Source organism: Equus caballus, chromosome 3 (genome assembly GCF_041296265.1).
Source record: "Equus caballus isolate H_3958 breed thoroughbred chromosome 3, TB-T2T, whole genome shotgun sequence".
Lineage (NCBI taxonomy): Eukaryota > Metazoa > Chordata > Mammalia > Perissodactyla > Equidae > Equus > Equus caballus.
The window spans coordinates 111,515,438-111,530,061 of record NC_091686.1 but is presented as its reverse complement, the minus strand read 5'-3'; the positions used below and the strand labels follow the sequence as shown (position 1 = coordinate 111,530,061).

At 41.2% G+C, this 14,624-nt stretch overlaps 1 long non-coding RNA gene across 1 annotated transcript; it reads right to left on the bottom strand.

Annotated features, from left to right (window-relative positions):
- Positions 1–3,435: 3,435 nt before the first annotated feature.
- Positions 3,436–13,223, bottom strand: LOC111772717 (uncharacterized). The gene is made up of 4 exons (XR_002806723.2): positions 12,975–13,223; positions 4,687–4,811; positions 3,803–3,971; positions 3,436–3,672 (listed from the first exon to the last, which is right to left on the bottom strand). It is a non-coding gene; the product is annotated as an uncharacterized lncRNA (long non-coding RNA).
- Positions 13,224–14,624: the final 1,401 nt, after the last annotated feature.

The window sequence follows — 14,624 nt, the reverse complement described above, 5'->3', positions numbered from 1 at the left end:
TCTTTGCTACGTACAAGTGAAACAGAGATTATTATCCCTAATTTTCAGATGAGGAAGTGAGGCCAAGGAGGATAAACCATTCGGCCAACGGTACAAAGAAGTAAGTCATAGGGTCTGGATTTGAACCTAGGTCCTCAAACTCTGAGTCTAGTGCTTTCTCCCTAGATTAATTCAGTGATTTAAAAAATATTTATTGAGCACGTACTCTGTGCCAGGCTCTGTTTATGCAGCAGGGATACAGCAACGAGCAAAACAGAAAAAAAATCCTCATACTTTGTTACACTCTGGTGGTGGTGGCAAGGGAGACAGAAAAACAATGATAAATTGGCAAGTAAAAAGTGTATGAGATGCCTGATGAGATGGTGACTAGTGCTATGGAGAAAATGAAGCAGAGAAGGAGCTGGGGGTTCTGGAAAGAGTATTGATGATGGTAGAATTAGCTTTTTAAATAAGGTATTTAGGGAATACTTCACTGAGAAAATGACATCTGAGCTGCAATCATCTCGGGAAAGAACATCCTTAGTTGGGGGACGGCAGGTGCAAAGGCTCTGAGGCTACCGTGTGCTTGATATATTTGAGGAAAAACAAGGATGCTAGTGTGGCTGAAGTGGAATGACCAAGACGCAGAGTAGTAGGAGATCAATGCCAGGCAAGTAGAGGGGAGGGAATTAGACAGTTAGGGCTTTGTAGGAGGTTTTAAGGACTTTGACTTTTATGGTGAATAAAATGAGGAGCTATCGGACAGTTTTGAGCAGAGGAGTCACGTGATATGATTTATGTTTTAAAAGAATTCATGTGATTTATGTTTACTGAACAGGTTTGGCTTGAAAGACCAAAGTTTAGTTTTATCCATCTTAAGTTTGAGATGCCTGACATCTCAAGTAGAAATATTGAGCAGGCAATCGGATATAGAGTCTGGAGTCCAAGGGAGAGGTCTGAACTGAAGATATAAATTTGGAAATTGTCAGCACATTGATGGTATTTAATATGTTTGCATGAAAGCACCTAGGGAATGAGTGAAGATGGGGAAGAGGTCCAAAGATTGAAATCTGGGGCTCAACATTAAAAGCCAGCAAACGAGACTGAGAAGGAGCATCTTGCAAGGTGGAAAGACAACCAGGAGAATGGAGCTTTCTGGAAGCCAAGAGAAGCAAGTGCTGAAAGGAGGCGGGGATACCCAACTGTGTAAGATGATCCAGAACTGATGTGTGTGGACTGGAGAGGAGGGAGAGAAATAGTTGGGGATATTTCCATTTGTTTCAGCTAAGAAACTTTTCTTCATCCCCAAATCCTCTGTAAGCTCAGCCATGTGGTGATGTAAGGTGATGGGCTGGGTTGGGCGCCATGGTTGACTTGTTTTTAGTATGTGTAATCCCCCTGTCCCTCCTCTGCCCCAGTTACTGATGATTCTGGCGAGGAATGTTTCCACGGGGATGTGTGCATTTGCTATGATGATCCTGGCGAGGAACGTTTCCACGGGGATGTGTGCATTTGCTATGTCTGGCTTATAGACAAGTAAATACAAATGCTGCTTTATCAATTTACAGTACAATTTCTCTGTGGCCAAAAGCAGAGTGAGAAGTCTGCCTCCAACTTCCTTCAGGATAGAGGCCAAACTCCTTAGCATGCCCTATCATCCTTCATTATATGGCTTTGTTTCTTGCCATCTTCCCACTTCTCCACTTCCCCTTCTTTCCCCAACCCCTCCTCCCCTCTCCACACTCCCCCATGCTCCACTCACACAGGACTTCCTGCTCTCCTCTAGGCACACTGTGCTCTTCCATGCCTCTGTCCTTTACACATGCTATTCCTTACGCCTGCAATGCCCTTCTCTGCTTTTGTGCTCAGGAAGGCACTGCTGGTCCTTGGAAGCCCAACTCATGTGGAATTTCCCCTGTGAAATCTTTCTTATCCCCAGGCTGGAATACTTACTCCTTTCTCTGCTTCCCCCTCTCCTATATAATTTACACATTTATTGAAATTTTTTATATGGCTGACATTTCTTATTTGATTTTATGGTCCTCAAAGTCAAGGATCTTACTTATCTCCCTATCCCCTGCTCTGTCTGCCACATAGTAGGGACTTAATGATAATAATAGCCAACTTAAAAAAATTCATAATATACTTGTCTTTGTGCTAAGTGCTTTTGCATGTATTTCTCATTTTATCCTCACAGCAACTGTCTGAGGTAAGGTTTATTATTTTCCCATGCTGTAGATGAAGAGACTGAGGTTCACAGTGGTTATGAAATTGCCAAAGGCTACATAACCTAGATTTCAAATCTAGTTGATTACAGGGCTTGAGTATTTAATTATTTTTCTGTACACTTAAAGGAGAAAGGAAGGAAAGGTTAGGAATGGAAGTTGCTTTTTGGTTTTCTGGGGTCCAAAAGTCCCATGTTTTCATCTTTCATTAATTTCTAAACAAATGTGCCTTGCATTTACCATCTTTCTAAATGACTATGGGGCATAAAATCTGTGTAGGTCTGATCTAATCAGTTGCAAGGCCTTAAGAACAGAACTAAGGTTTCCCAGAGGAAGAAGGAATTCCACCTGTGGACTGCAGCATCGGCTCCTGCAGGAGGGTTTCCAGCCTTCCTCCCCGACAGCCTGCCTCAAGGATTTCAGACTTGCCTAGCCAACTCCTACAATTGCATATGCCAATTCCTTGCAATAAATCTTTCTCTCTGTATGTTCATCTCTCTCTATATATACCTTCTATCCCTTTATATATATCCTACTGGTTCTGTTTTTCTGGTGGCACCTTGACTGATACAGTGAGCAAGTCAAAAATGTGTCTATAAGAGAAATTAAGGAGAAAAAAGTAGCTGAGTAAAGGAAAGAGAAGAAAATGGTAATATTGTAATAGATCGTATGAAGAACGGTCAAGGAGCGGAATTGGAGGGTTAATTGTCATCCTTTAAGACTCTGCTTAGATGCCTCCTTGTCCACACTGCCTTCCTTTGCCTCCTAGCCTGAGCAGTTCTTATTCTGTCTCGCCTGTTGTCATCTATCGACTTAGGTATTGTAATTGCATGTGATATGTTTGTGATCCCTCACCCTCCTTCTCCATTTCTTGGGATGTGAGTTTTGAGATCTCAGGGTATAATTCCTCTGTTTATCCTTAGCACCTAGCTCAGTGCTTGACTCATATTAGGGGATGAGTAAATATTTGTTGATAAGTGAATGAGAGTTCACAGCCTTATGTGCATAGAGATGCCCAGCCCAGGCTAGCCCAGGGACCAGGGAGGGCTTTCTGGAGTAAGCAGCCTCTGAGGACCATCAGAAGGAAACCCCAGGCAGTTGTTCTGGCTCTCTTTCCCTCTATCCATTTATTGGTGCCTTTCAGACCACACACTTTGCTGAGTCCCCTTCTTGGCAAGGTGGTCCCACCAACATACTTCCAGCGCTTCTAGGAAATGACGGGCACTGCCTCTTACTTGATGCTGCTTTATTGAAAGATCCACAGGCCGCTTTACAAGCACTGGCAACGTTCACAATGGTATCTTGATATCTTGAGGGGCTTGTGGATAATTCCACCTTCACCCAAGACTTTCCCTGGACTCCTTTGATCCTTCTCTTTATTGGTGCCAGAGTTTGACCCATTTCTGGAGGACACAGATGTGCTGGATGGCTATCCTCTCTTTGCAAGGTGACATGGAAGGAACTTTCCCTGTGAGAGATAGAGCAGAGGTTCTTCTAGAGGGAGAGCACCCCCTCTAGGGAGGCTCTGAGGGGGTCTAGGTGGTGACTCCCTCCTGCAGACGGACTATCCCCTCTGCCAATCTGGAAGCAGGACTCACCTCCTGGGAACTACATGGAAAGGAAGATGTGAAACCCCTTCTTCCTTCTCCTAGGGGTCTGTATCTTTTGAATTTACTTTGTTGTGTCTGCTTCTTTTCTCTTCTTTGTTGAAAGCAAAAGGAAACAGGAACTTCACGCTTGTTTATTGAAAAAGGATTGTTGAAAGAACTAAAATGATAGTAAAAATGAACATATAATTGGAGAAATGGCTGATTCTAGGACTGGGGCGGGAAATATACAAGATGAGCCTAGTGCATCTTGTAGTGCCCAAAGGTAAGAAATGCTTAGAAAAAACCCCCTGAAAAACAGACCCACATTGATAGGTACATAGCAAAGGGGCACAGGGGTCAACTGAAAGAGATGCCAATGGCCAAAGATGGAACAATTTGAGCCATAAAGTAAATAAAGTAGTATTAGATTATAACCCAAAGCATAAAATAACTATCCACGAGTCCACACTGATATAGGTAAATGATCGAATAAGTAAATAAATGAGGGAGAAGAGACAAATTTGCCATGCAGAAGAATTGCAAATAAGTTGTGCAGACACTCCATCCTAGAGAAGGGGAGCATAACTCCTCACTTCCTTAAGTGTGGGCTGCACATGGTGGTTTCCTGGCCAAAAAAAAAAAAAAATGTAGACAGTACAGAAGGGGAAAAAAAGAGTAATTTTATAGTGGATAAACCTGACAAACATTACTTCAGCCAGGTGATCAAGGTCAATATCAATAATAATTAGTCATGTTCATCATATGCACCTTTGGTACAATGTAGTAAAAATGGCCTTTTACCTCTGTGATCTCCACCCCCAAACCCATAACCCCACCCTAAATATGAGAAAAACATCGGACAAATTCCGATCGAGGGGCATCCTACAACATACCTGACCAGTACGCCTCAAAATGTCGTCTTTAAAAACAAGGAAAGTCTGAGAAACTGTCACAGCCAAGAAGAACCTAAAGAAACTTGACGACTAGATGTAATGACTGTGACGTCCTGGATGGGATCCTGTAACAGAAAAAGGACATTAGGTAAAAAAACTCAGGAAGTCTTAAAAAACTATGGACTTTATTTAATAATAATGTATCAATATTGGTTCATTAATTGTAACAAATGTACCATACAATGTAAGATGTTAATAGCAGGGTATACTGTGTGTGTGGGGAGCATATATGTGAACTCTGTATTATTTGCTCAATTTCTCTGTAAGTCTAAAACTGGGCTAAAAAAAGTCAAACTGAAAAGAAAAAGAGGAAAAAAGGCATAAAGACCTGCTATGGACATATAGGTGTGTAGAATTAAATGTGTGCACACATACATACACAAACATACACCGACCAACACCTTTGACAATCCACTAAAAATGAAGGCTAAGATACTGCATGGTTATTATCTTGTGTTTCCTGTTTCTCTTCCATTAGGGGGCGCTAGAGGGAGACCGTGGGGCTGGAGGAGGAAGAAGGGTATGCTCCTTCCTGTCTGCTTCCGCTTGGCTTCTGATCTGCTTCCTGTTCCTCTGAGCTACACTCTAGCAATGCTTTTCCATGTGGCTAGGGGCAATTCCTTCCCATAGTCAGAATTGAATCCAGTTTGCAATTTCTCTGACGTTTTCAAATATTGTGCTCCCTTTCAGAGTCACCAGCACCAGCCACCCCTCCTTTTTATTTATGTATTTATTTGTTTACTTTTCACACTTCTCCAACAGATTTATTATTATTCTTTTGAAAGGAATGGATTTGAGGCGAAAAAACATGGGGCAGAGAGGTATGGAATATAAAATAAATACAAATGTAAGCTGTTTTGCTAATTATTTTATAACCATAAGAAATTAGTACAGAGAATGCCCTGTACAAAACAACACAATAAAGGTTCAAAGATCAAGGTTGTTCCCTTAGGCGAGGCTGAAGACTTCATTTTCTGGTATTTGGAATTTAGGCTGCAGTCCTTGTTTTTGATGGGTCACTGGGTACGTGGCACAGTCCATGCTTCTAACCAGATTTGAACAGAAGAAGTGGCCACTTGGCCCAGGTAGAAGTAGATGAAGTGTTTGGTTTCATGTATCACATAGCTACTGAAGTTCCTCCCCATGGTTCAGTGCTGTACTTCTTGTCAAATTCCTTCTCGATCTGGGCTGCAGTGTCCTTCTCTAGGTTATATTTCTCAAATGCCTGAGTAGTACACTCGACTGAGTCCTGTTGCATCTCCTCCAACATAGCCACATTTTTTTTTTTTTCCGGATGTACATCATATTTCGAATTCTGTGTACATTACATCGTGTTCACCACCCGAACACTAATTATAGTGCATCCCTTCACATGTGAACCTAATCACCCCTTTTCTCTCCCCCCTCCCTCCTTCCCCAATGGTAACCACCAGTCCAATCTCCAATGCTATGTGTATTTTTTTGGCATTGTTTTTATCTTCTACTTATGATTGAGATCATATGATATTTGACTTTCTCCCTCTGACTTATTTCAGTCAGCATAATACCCTCAAGGTCCATCCATGTTGTCACAAATGGCCAGATTTCGTCATTTCTTATGGCTGAGTAGTAGTCCATCATGTATAAATATCACATCTTCATCCATTCATCCTTTGATGGGCACCTAGGTTGCTTCCAAGTCTTGGCTATTGTGTATAATGCTTCAATGAACCTAGGGGTGCAAGTATCTTTATGCCTTTGTGTTTTCAAGTTCTTTGGATAAACACCCAGCAGTGGAATAGCTGGATCATATGGTAGATCCATCCTTAATTTTCTGAGGATACTCCATACTGTTTTCTATAGTGACTGCACCAGTTTGCACTGCCACCAGCAGTGAACAAGGGTTCCCTTCTCTCCACATCCTCTCCAACATTTGTTGTTTCCTGTCTTGTTAATTATAGCCATTCTGACCAGAGTGAGGTGATACCTCATTGTAGTTTTGATTTGCATTTCCCTGATAGCTAATGATGTTGAGCATCCTATCATATGCCTGTTGTCCATCTGTATATCTTCGTTAGAGAAATCTCTGTTCAGTTCTTTTGACCATTTTCTAATTGGATTGTTGGTTTTTTTGTTGTTGAGCTGTATTAGTTCTTTGTATATTTTGGATATTAACCCCTTATCTGATATATGGTTTGCAAATATCTTCTCCCAATTGTTAGGTTGTCTTTTCGTTTTGTTGATGGTTTCCTTTGCTGTGCAGAAGCTTTTTAGTTTGATGTAGTCCCGTTTGTTCATTTTTTTTCTTGTTTCCCTTGCCCAGTCATACATGTGACTTGAAAATATGCTGCTCAGACCAATGTCATAGAGCGTACTGCCTATGTTTTCTTCTAGAAGTCTCATGGTTTCGGGTCTTACATTCAAGTCTTTAATCCATTTTGAGTTGATTCTTGTGCATGGTGTAAGGGAATGGTCTACTTTCATTCTTTTGCGTGTGGCTGTCCAGTTCTCCCAACACCATTTATTGAAGAGACTCTCCTTTCTCCATTGTATGCTCTTGGCTCCCTTGTCGAATATTAGCTGTCCATAAATGTGTGGGTTTACTTCTGGCCTCTCAATTTTGTTCCATTGATGTGTGTGTCTGTTTTTGTGCCAGTACCATGCTGTTTTGGTTACTCTGGCTTTGTAGTATAATTTGAAATCAGGGAGTGTGATACCTCCAGTTTTGTTCTGTTTTCTCAGGAATCCTTTGGGTATTCGGGGTCTTTTCTTGTTCCATATAAATTTTAGGATTCTTTGTTCTATTTCTGTAAAGAATGTTGTTGGAACTTTGATAGCGATTGCATTGAATCTATAGATTGCTTTAGGAAGTATGGACATTTTAACAATGTTAATTCTTCTAATCCAAGAGCACGGAATATCTTTCCATTTCTTTGTGTCTTCTTCGATTTCTTTCAACAGTGTTTTATAGTTTTTGGTGTACAGATCTTTCACCTCTTTGGTTAAGTTTATTCCCAGGTATTTTATTCTTTTTGTTGCAATTGTAAATGGGATTGTATTCTTTTTTTTTTTTTTTTAAAGATTTTATTTTTTTCCTTTTTCTCCCTAAAGCCCCCCCCCCCCCCCGGTACATAGTTGTATATTCTTCATTGTGGGTCCTTCTAGTTGTGGCATGTGGGACGCTGCCTCAGCGTGGTTTGATGAGCAGTGCCATGTCCGCGCCCAGGACTCGAACCAACGAAACACTGGGCCGCCTGCAGCGGAGCGCGTGAACTTAACCACTCGGCCACGGGGCCAGCCCCAATGGGATTGTATTCTTAATTTCTCTTTCTGCTACTTCGTTGTTAGTGTATAGAAACACAACCGATTTTTGTACACTGATTTTGCATCCCACAACTTGACTGTATTCCTTTATTATTTCTAAAAGTTTTTTAGTGGACTCTTTAGGGTTTTCTAGATATAAAATCATGTCATCTGCAAAGAGTGACAGTTTCACTTCTTCTTTTCCAATGTGGATCCCTTTTATTTCTTTTTCTTGCCTGATAGCTCTGGCTAGGACTTCCAATACTATGTTAAAAAAGAGTGGTGACAGTGAGCATCCTTGTCTGGTTCCTGTTCTTAGAGGGATAGCTTTCAGTTTTTCTCCATTAAGAATGATATTTGCTGTGGGTTTGTCATATATGGCCTTTATTATGTTGAGGTATTTTCCTCTATACCCAATTTATTTAGAGTTTTTATCATAAATGGATGCTGTATCTTGTCAAATGCTTTCTCCGTATCTATTGAGGTGATCATGTGATTTTTATTCTTCATTTTGTTAATGTGGTGTATCACGTTGATAGATTTGTGGATGTTGAACCATCCCTGCATCCCCGGAATGAAACCCACTTGATCATGATGTATGATCTTTTTAATGTATTGTTGTATTCGATTTGCTAGTATTTTGTTGAGGATTTTTGCATCGATGTTCATCAGTGATATTGGCCTGTAATTTTCTTTTTTTGTGTTGTCCTTGTCTGGTTTTGGTATCAGGATAATGTTTGCTTCGTAGAAGGAGTTAGGAAGCCTCCCCTCCTCTTCAATTTTTTGCAAGAGTTTGAGAAGGATAGGTATTAAGTCTTCTTTGAATGTTTGGTAGAATTCACCAGGGAAGCCATCTGGTCCTGGACTTTTATTTTTGGGGAGGTTTTTGATTGCTGTTTCTATCTCCTTACTGGTGTCGGTCTATTCAAATTTTCTACATCTTCCTGGTCCAGTTTTGGAAGGTTGTATGTTTCTAAGAATTTATCCATTTCTTCTAGATTATCCAATTTGTTGGTGTATAGCTTTTCATAGTATTCTCTTATTATCTTTTGTATATCTGAGGTGTCCATTGTAATCTCTCCTCTTTCATTTCTGATTTTATTTATTTGAGCCGTCTCTCTTTTTTTCTTGGTGAGTCTAGCTAAGGGTTTGTCAATTTTGTTTATCTTTTTGAAGAACCAGCTCTTGGTTTCATTAACTTTTCGATTGCTTTTTTTTTAGTCTTGATTTCGTTTATTTCTGCTCTGATTTTTATTATTTCCTTCCTTCTGCTGATTTTGGCCTTTGTTTGTTGTTCTTTTTCCAGTACCTTTAGGTGTGCTTTTAGATTGTCTATTTGGGATTTTTCTTCTTTGTTAAGGTAGGCCTGAATTGCTATAAACTTCCCTCGTAGAACCACTTTTGCTATATCCCACAGATTTTGGCATGTCGTGTTTTCATTTTCATTTGTCTCCAGGAATTTTTTGATTTCTTCCTTGATTTCTTCATTGACCCAATCATTGTTCAGTAGCATTTTGTTCAATCTCCACATTTTCGTGGGTTTTCTGGTTTTCTGTCTGTAGTTGATTTCCAGTTTCATACCTGTGTGGTCAGAAAACATGCATGGTATTATTTTGATCTTCTTAAATTTATTGAGACTTGTTTTGTGGCCTAATATGTGATCAATCCTGGAGAATGTTCCATGGGCATTTGAAAAGAATGTGTATTCTGTGGTTTTTGGATGGAATGTTCTGTATATATCTTCTAAGTCCATCTGGTCTAATGTGTCCTTTAAGGCCAGCATTTCCTTATTGATCTTCTGTTTGGATGATCTATCCATTGGTGTAAGTGGAGTGTTAAAGTCCCCTACTATTATTGTGTTACTGTCTATTTCTCCTCTTATGTCTGTTAATAATTGCTTTATATATTTAGGTGCTCCTATGTTGGGTACATAGATATTTACAAGTGTTATATTTTCTTGTTAGATTGTTCCCTTTATCATTATGTAGTGCCTGTCTTTGTCTCTTATTACAGTTTTTGATTTAAAGTCTATTTTGTCTCATAAGTATTGCTACCCCTGCTTTCTTTTCTATTTGTGTGGAATATCATTTTCTGCCCTTTCACTTTCAGTATGTGAGTGTCTGTAGGTCTGAAGTGTGTCTCTTGTATGCAGCATATACATGGGTCTTGTTTTTTTATCCAGCTGGCCACCCTGTGACATTTGATTGCAGCATTTAGTCCATTGACATTTAAAGTAGCTATTGATAAATATGTATTTATTGTCATTTTGTCACTTTTTCTTTTTTCTGGGTGTCTTAGTAGTTCTTCCCTGTTCCTTTCTTTTTCTCTTGCTTTCTTCCCTTGTGGTTTGTTGGCTATCTTTAGTAATATGTTTGATTTCTTTTGTCTTCTTTTCCTGCTTGTTGTAGGTTTCCGATTTGTGATTACCATGAGGATCCTTTTTAATATACTATGCATATAACAGTCTATATTATGTAGATAGACTCTTTAGCTTCACCTCTTTCTAAAAGCTCTACTTTTTCACTCCTCTCCTCCCACAGTATACACTTTTCATATCATAGATGGTCTTTTGTTTAGTGTGTGTCTATCCATTACCCTCTTATCACTGAAATAGGTGATTTTAGTACATTTGTCTTTTAACCTTCATATTATCTTCACAGGTAGTTGATCTGCTGTCTTTACCATATTTTTACCTAACAAGTGATTTTATTGCCTGGCTTTTTTGTTGTCGTTTTGTTTTTTTTGATAATTTTTTTTTATCTGTATTTGTGGTCATTGCTTTCCCACTTAAATAAGTCCCTTCAGCATTTCTTGCAGAACTGGTTTCCTGGTGATAAACTCCTTTAATTTTTGCTTGTCTGAGAAGCTCTTTATCTCTCCATCCGTTCTGAATGACAACCTTGATGGACAGAGTATTCTTGGCTGTAGGTTTTGTCTTTTTAGCACTTTGAATATGGCATGCCATTCTCTTCTTGCCTGTAGGGTCTCGGCTGAGAAGTCCGCTGATAGCCTGATGGGCTTCCCTTTATATGTCACTTGTGGCCTTTCTCTTGCTGCTTTTAGGATTCTCTCTTTGTCTTTAATTTTAGACATTTTGATTATAATATGTCTTGGTGTGGGCCTCGTTGGGCTTCTCTTGTTTGGAGCTCTCTGTTCTTCCTGAGCTTGGATGTCTGTTTCCTTCCTCAGGTTAGGAAAATTTTCCTCTATTATTTTGACAAATAAATTTTCTGCCCCCTTGTCTCTCTTTTCTTCTGGGACCCCTATAATCCGAATGTTAGCACGCTTGATATTGTCCCAGAGTTCCCTTACACTGCTCTCATTCTATCTAATTCTTTTTTCTCTTTTCTGTTCTGCTTGGGTGATTTCCTCTAATCTTTTGTCTAGCTCGCTGATCCGTTCTTCTCCTTCCTCTACTCTGCTCTTGAGTCCCTCTAGTGAATTTCTCATTTCGAGTATTGTATTCTTCATTTCTGATTTTTTTTTTATGTCTTCCAGTTCTTTGCCAATGTGCTCACTGTGTTCATCCATTCTTCGCTGCATATCTCTGAGCATCCTCATGATATTTTGTTTGAATCCTTTGTCAAGTAGGTTGCTAGTTTCTGTTGCACTTGGTTCTTTTTCTGGGGTTTTGTACTGTTCCCTTGCTAGGAAAGTATCCCTTTGCCTCCTCATTATGCCTCTTTGTGCTATTTTCTTTGTAGTAGGTGAGTTGACTAAATCTCCTGATCTTGGAGAAGTGACCTTATGTATGAGTTGCCTTATGAGGCCCAGCAGTGTTTTTCCCTCTCATCACCAGTCCATAAGAACCAGGAGTGACCCCTTTGTGGGCTACTTGTGTCCTTCTGCTGTGGCAGAGTTGCTCCCACTGCAGGTACCCAAGGAGTCTGATCTTTCCTTCCCTGGCCAGCTGTTTGTAAATCCAGTTTGGGGGACCTTAGCACCATTGGCTACAGAGTCTATCAGCACATTCTTATTGCAATTGTCCTCTTAATTGGGTTGGTACCCCACTGTAGCTGGTTGCTAGGCTCAGGGGCGTACAGCTGTGATAGGCCTGAGGCCAACAAGGCTTTTGTCAGTTCTCTTAGGAGTGCAGCTGCTGGGGCTAGCCCTTGGCATGGGGGCACTCAATTGTTTCAGGCTTTGGAAGGTGGGACTGATCCTGTTTATGGCTATTTGTGAAACACAAGTCTTCTGCCGCTGATAAGCCTCACCCCTCCACAGGACCACATACACTGTCAACACAGTCCTGGTCCGTGCACACTCCTCAACCCCCTGGAGCGTACCCCAACACCACACTGCAGAGGCCTCCACCTTTTCCCCAATGCCCCCCACAGTTCACTTGGTCCTCACACAGGCCCTGCCCCACAGAGGCAGACACCCTTGCCTGCCTGTAGAGGATCAAGGGACCCAGTCAATGCAGGCTGAAAAGTAGCCTGAGGGCTTGCTGTTAGGTGGGGCCAGTCCCTAGGGCGGGTAGCCTGCCCTGGCTGAACTGGATTAAATCTGTGCTCTAGTGGGTGTGGCAGACCCCTGGGCTAACTGCCCAAGGGACGCACCTCAATGGCCCCCACCAGTATCCGTATCAGCACGCCTGGTCCAGCTCAGAACAATGGCCCCCACCAATGTCTCAGTCTCTGGAGAGGTCCCTCCTCTCACCAAGATGCCCCCAGAGCCCACCAGGTGAGTCTCGTTTCACCAAAGGATAGTCAGCCTTCTCTCTGGTGATTTTAGGTTGCTGCAATGAGTGAGTTTGTGCGTGGGCCCTTTAAGACCCGGGTCTTTTCGGCTTTCGGAGATAGCTTTTCTGGGGGTGTCCTCACTGCAGTTAACAGACAGCAAAGGCAGACAGTAAGACCCGGGTCTCAGTTGGGCTGAGTCCGAAAGATGCTTATAGCAGTATCGCCCCAGCTCCGGACCTCACTCTTCCAGGGAGGGCTGCGTACCTTAGGTTGGCTCCCGCCTGGCCAGCTGAGAAGCTCCGCTGCTCCCAAAGGTGGCTTTTTTCCTCTCTGGTCGGAATTACTGCCTCTTCTGCCTTCATCAGGAGTGTCTCTTGTCATGGGAGTTCTTTTTATCCAGTTTCCAGTTTTCAATCCAGGGTAATTCTTCCAAAAATTGTTGCAACCTGGTTGTGTTCCTGGGAGGAGGCGAGTTCAACGTCTGCTCACGCCGCCATCTTCCTTTCAGCCTCTGGTAGCCGCATTTTTGATGGTGGCCTTTCAGTCCTATGAGGTTTCCATGGAGCAGTGGCCAGGGGGTGGGAGCTGCCCCACACCTCATTTTTAGAAGTGTCTCCTTTTCAGGTCTCAGGTCCATGGGACTCCTTTCAACTCCTCTCACCAACGCCAGCTGAGGAGCACTCCCTCTTCACATCTCTAAGTTTCAGCTCTGCAGGGTCCCTCCTCCAAGCTTCTAAGTTTTAATAATTCCAACCTCTTCTTTGCTCCTCAGCCCTAGGAGGGTTAGCTGTTTCCTGCCATTGCTACCTCTGTGCTGGAGTCAGCCCATATTGGCTTGCAAGAACCGATTGTTAAATTTTCAGGAATTTTGCAAGTCAGTTGTTAAACCATTGGTAGCTGGAAATCTGCTATGGTAGAAGTATTTACACCTTGGAAATTGGCAAATGCTACAGATCAAGTTTCCCCAACCAAAGAGCTGGTTATAAACACTTAGCAGCCCACCACTGCTTCAGAGTTCTCTTTTTACTCCTTCGGTTACCCAGTTAATAACTTTATACCTAGTTAAGAATCCTTTAGATTTTTTTCTCTCTATTCAATTAACCAGTGTGGTTTCTGTATCCCGAATGGACCCTGAATGATACACAACCTTGTGGAGTTTTGCATCTATCAAACTCAATTATACTCCAGGAAAACTGGTAAGTGTGTGTAATTTTTTTTAAACAAATATCGTTTGTAAAAATTGCCTGACACCTAGGATTTTATAAATATTCCATTAATATTAGTTGTGTTACTAACATTAGTTAACATCCGTAACATGAGTTGATGATGGTTCAGAGTCTCCAGTCATCATGTGGAAGGTTATCTTGCCTGTTTCAGGATGTGGTTTGTAATTCTTTTTTCTGTATAGAAGGGAATGAGATATAGTCACTAACTATGTTTTTGCTGAGCGAGGAGGATAGCATCTTTCTTGAAAAAAACACAAATAAATCAAATCCTGTTTTAAACATGTTGGGGTACTTTGTGTCATAAGGAATCCTATGATAAATCTTTTGTAAAAGAAACAACCGTTCCCTATTCTGGCACTGGTATAGATTTGGTTTCACATGTCAGGTTTCCAAAAAAAGCAAGGTATATTTGATAGCTCTGATTCCTTAAGATACATACTTTGGCTCTCGAGAACTCTATGCTCTCTGTTAAGGCTTTTGATCTCCATTTTGACTGCATAATTTTGCTTATTAGACTTGGAGAAACCTCTTGTTGGTTCTCCAAAGCTTTGATCCTGCTCATCATGTCTCTGAGGTTCTGCAAGGTTACATTCTGAAAAGAGATGCCAACACTCTAACACAATCATCAAAATAACTTGTAAGAAAAGCAAACTTTTCACACAAATCCTATATTTAAAGATGCCTTCAT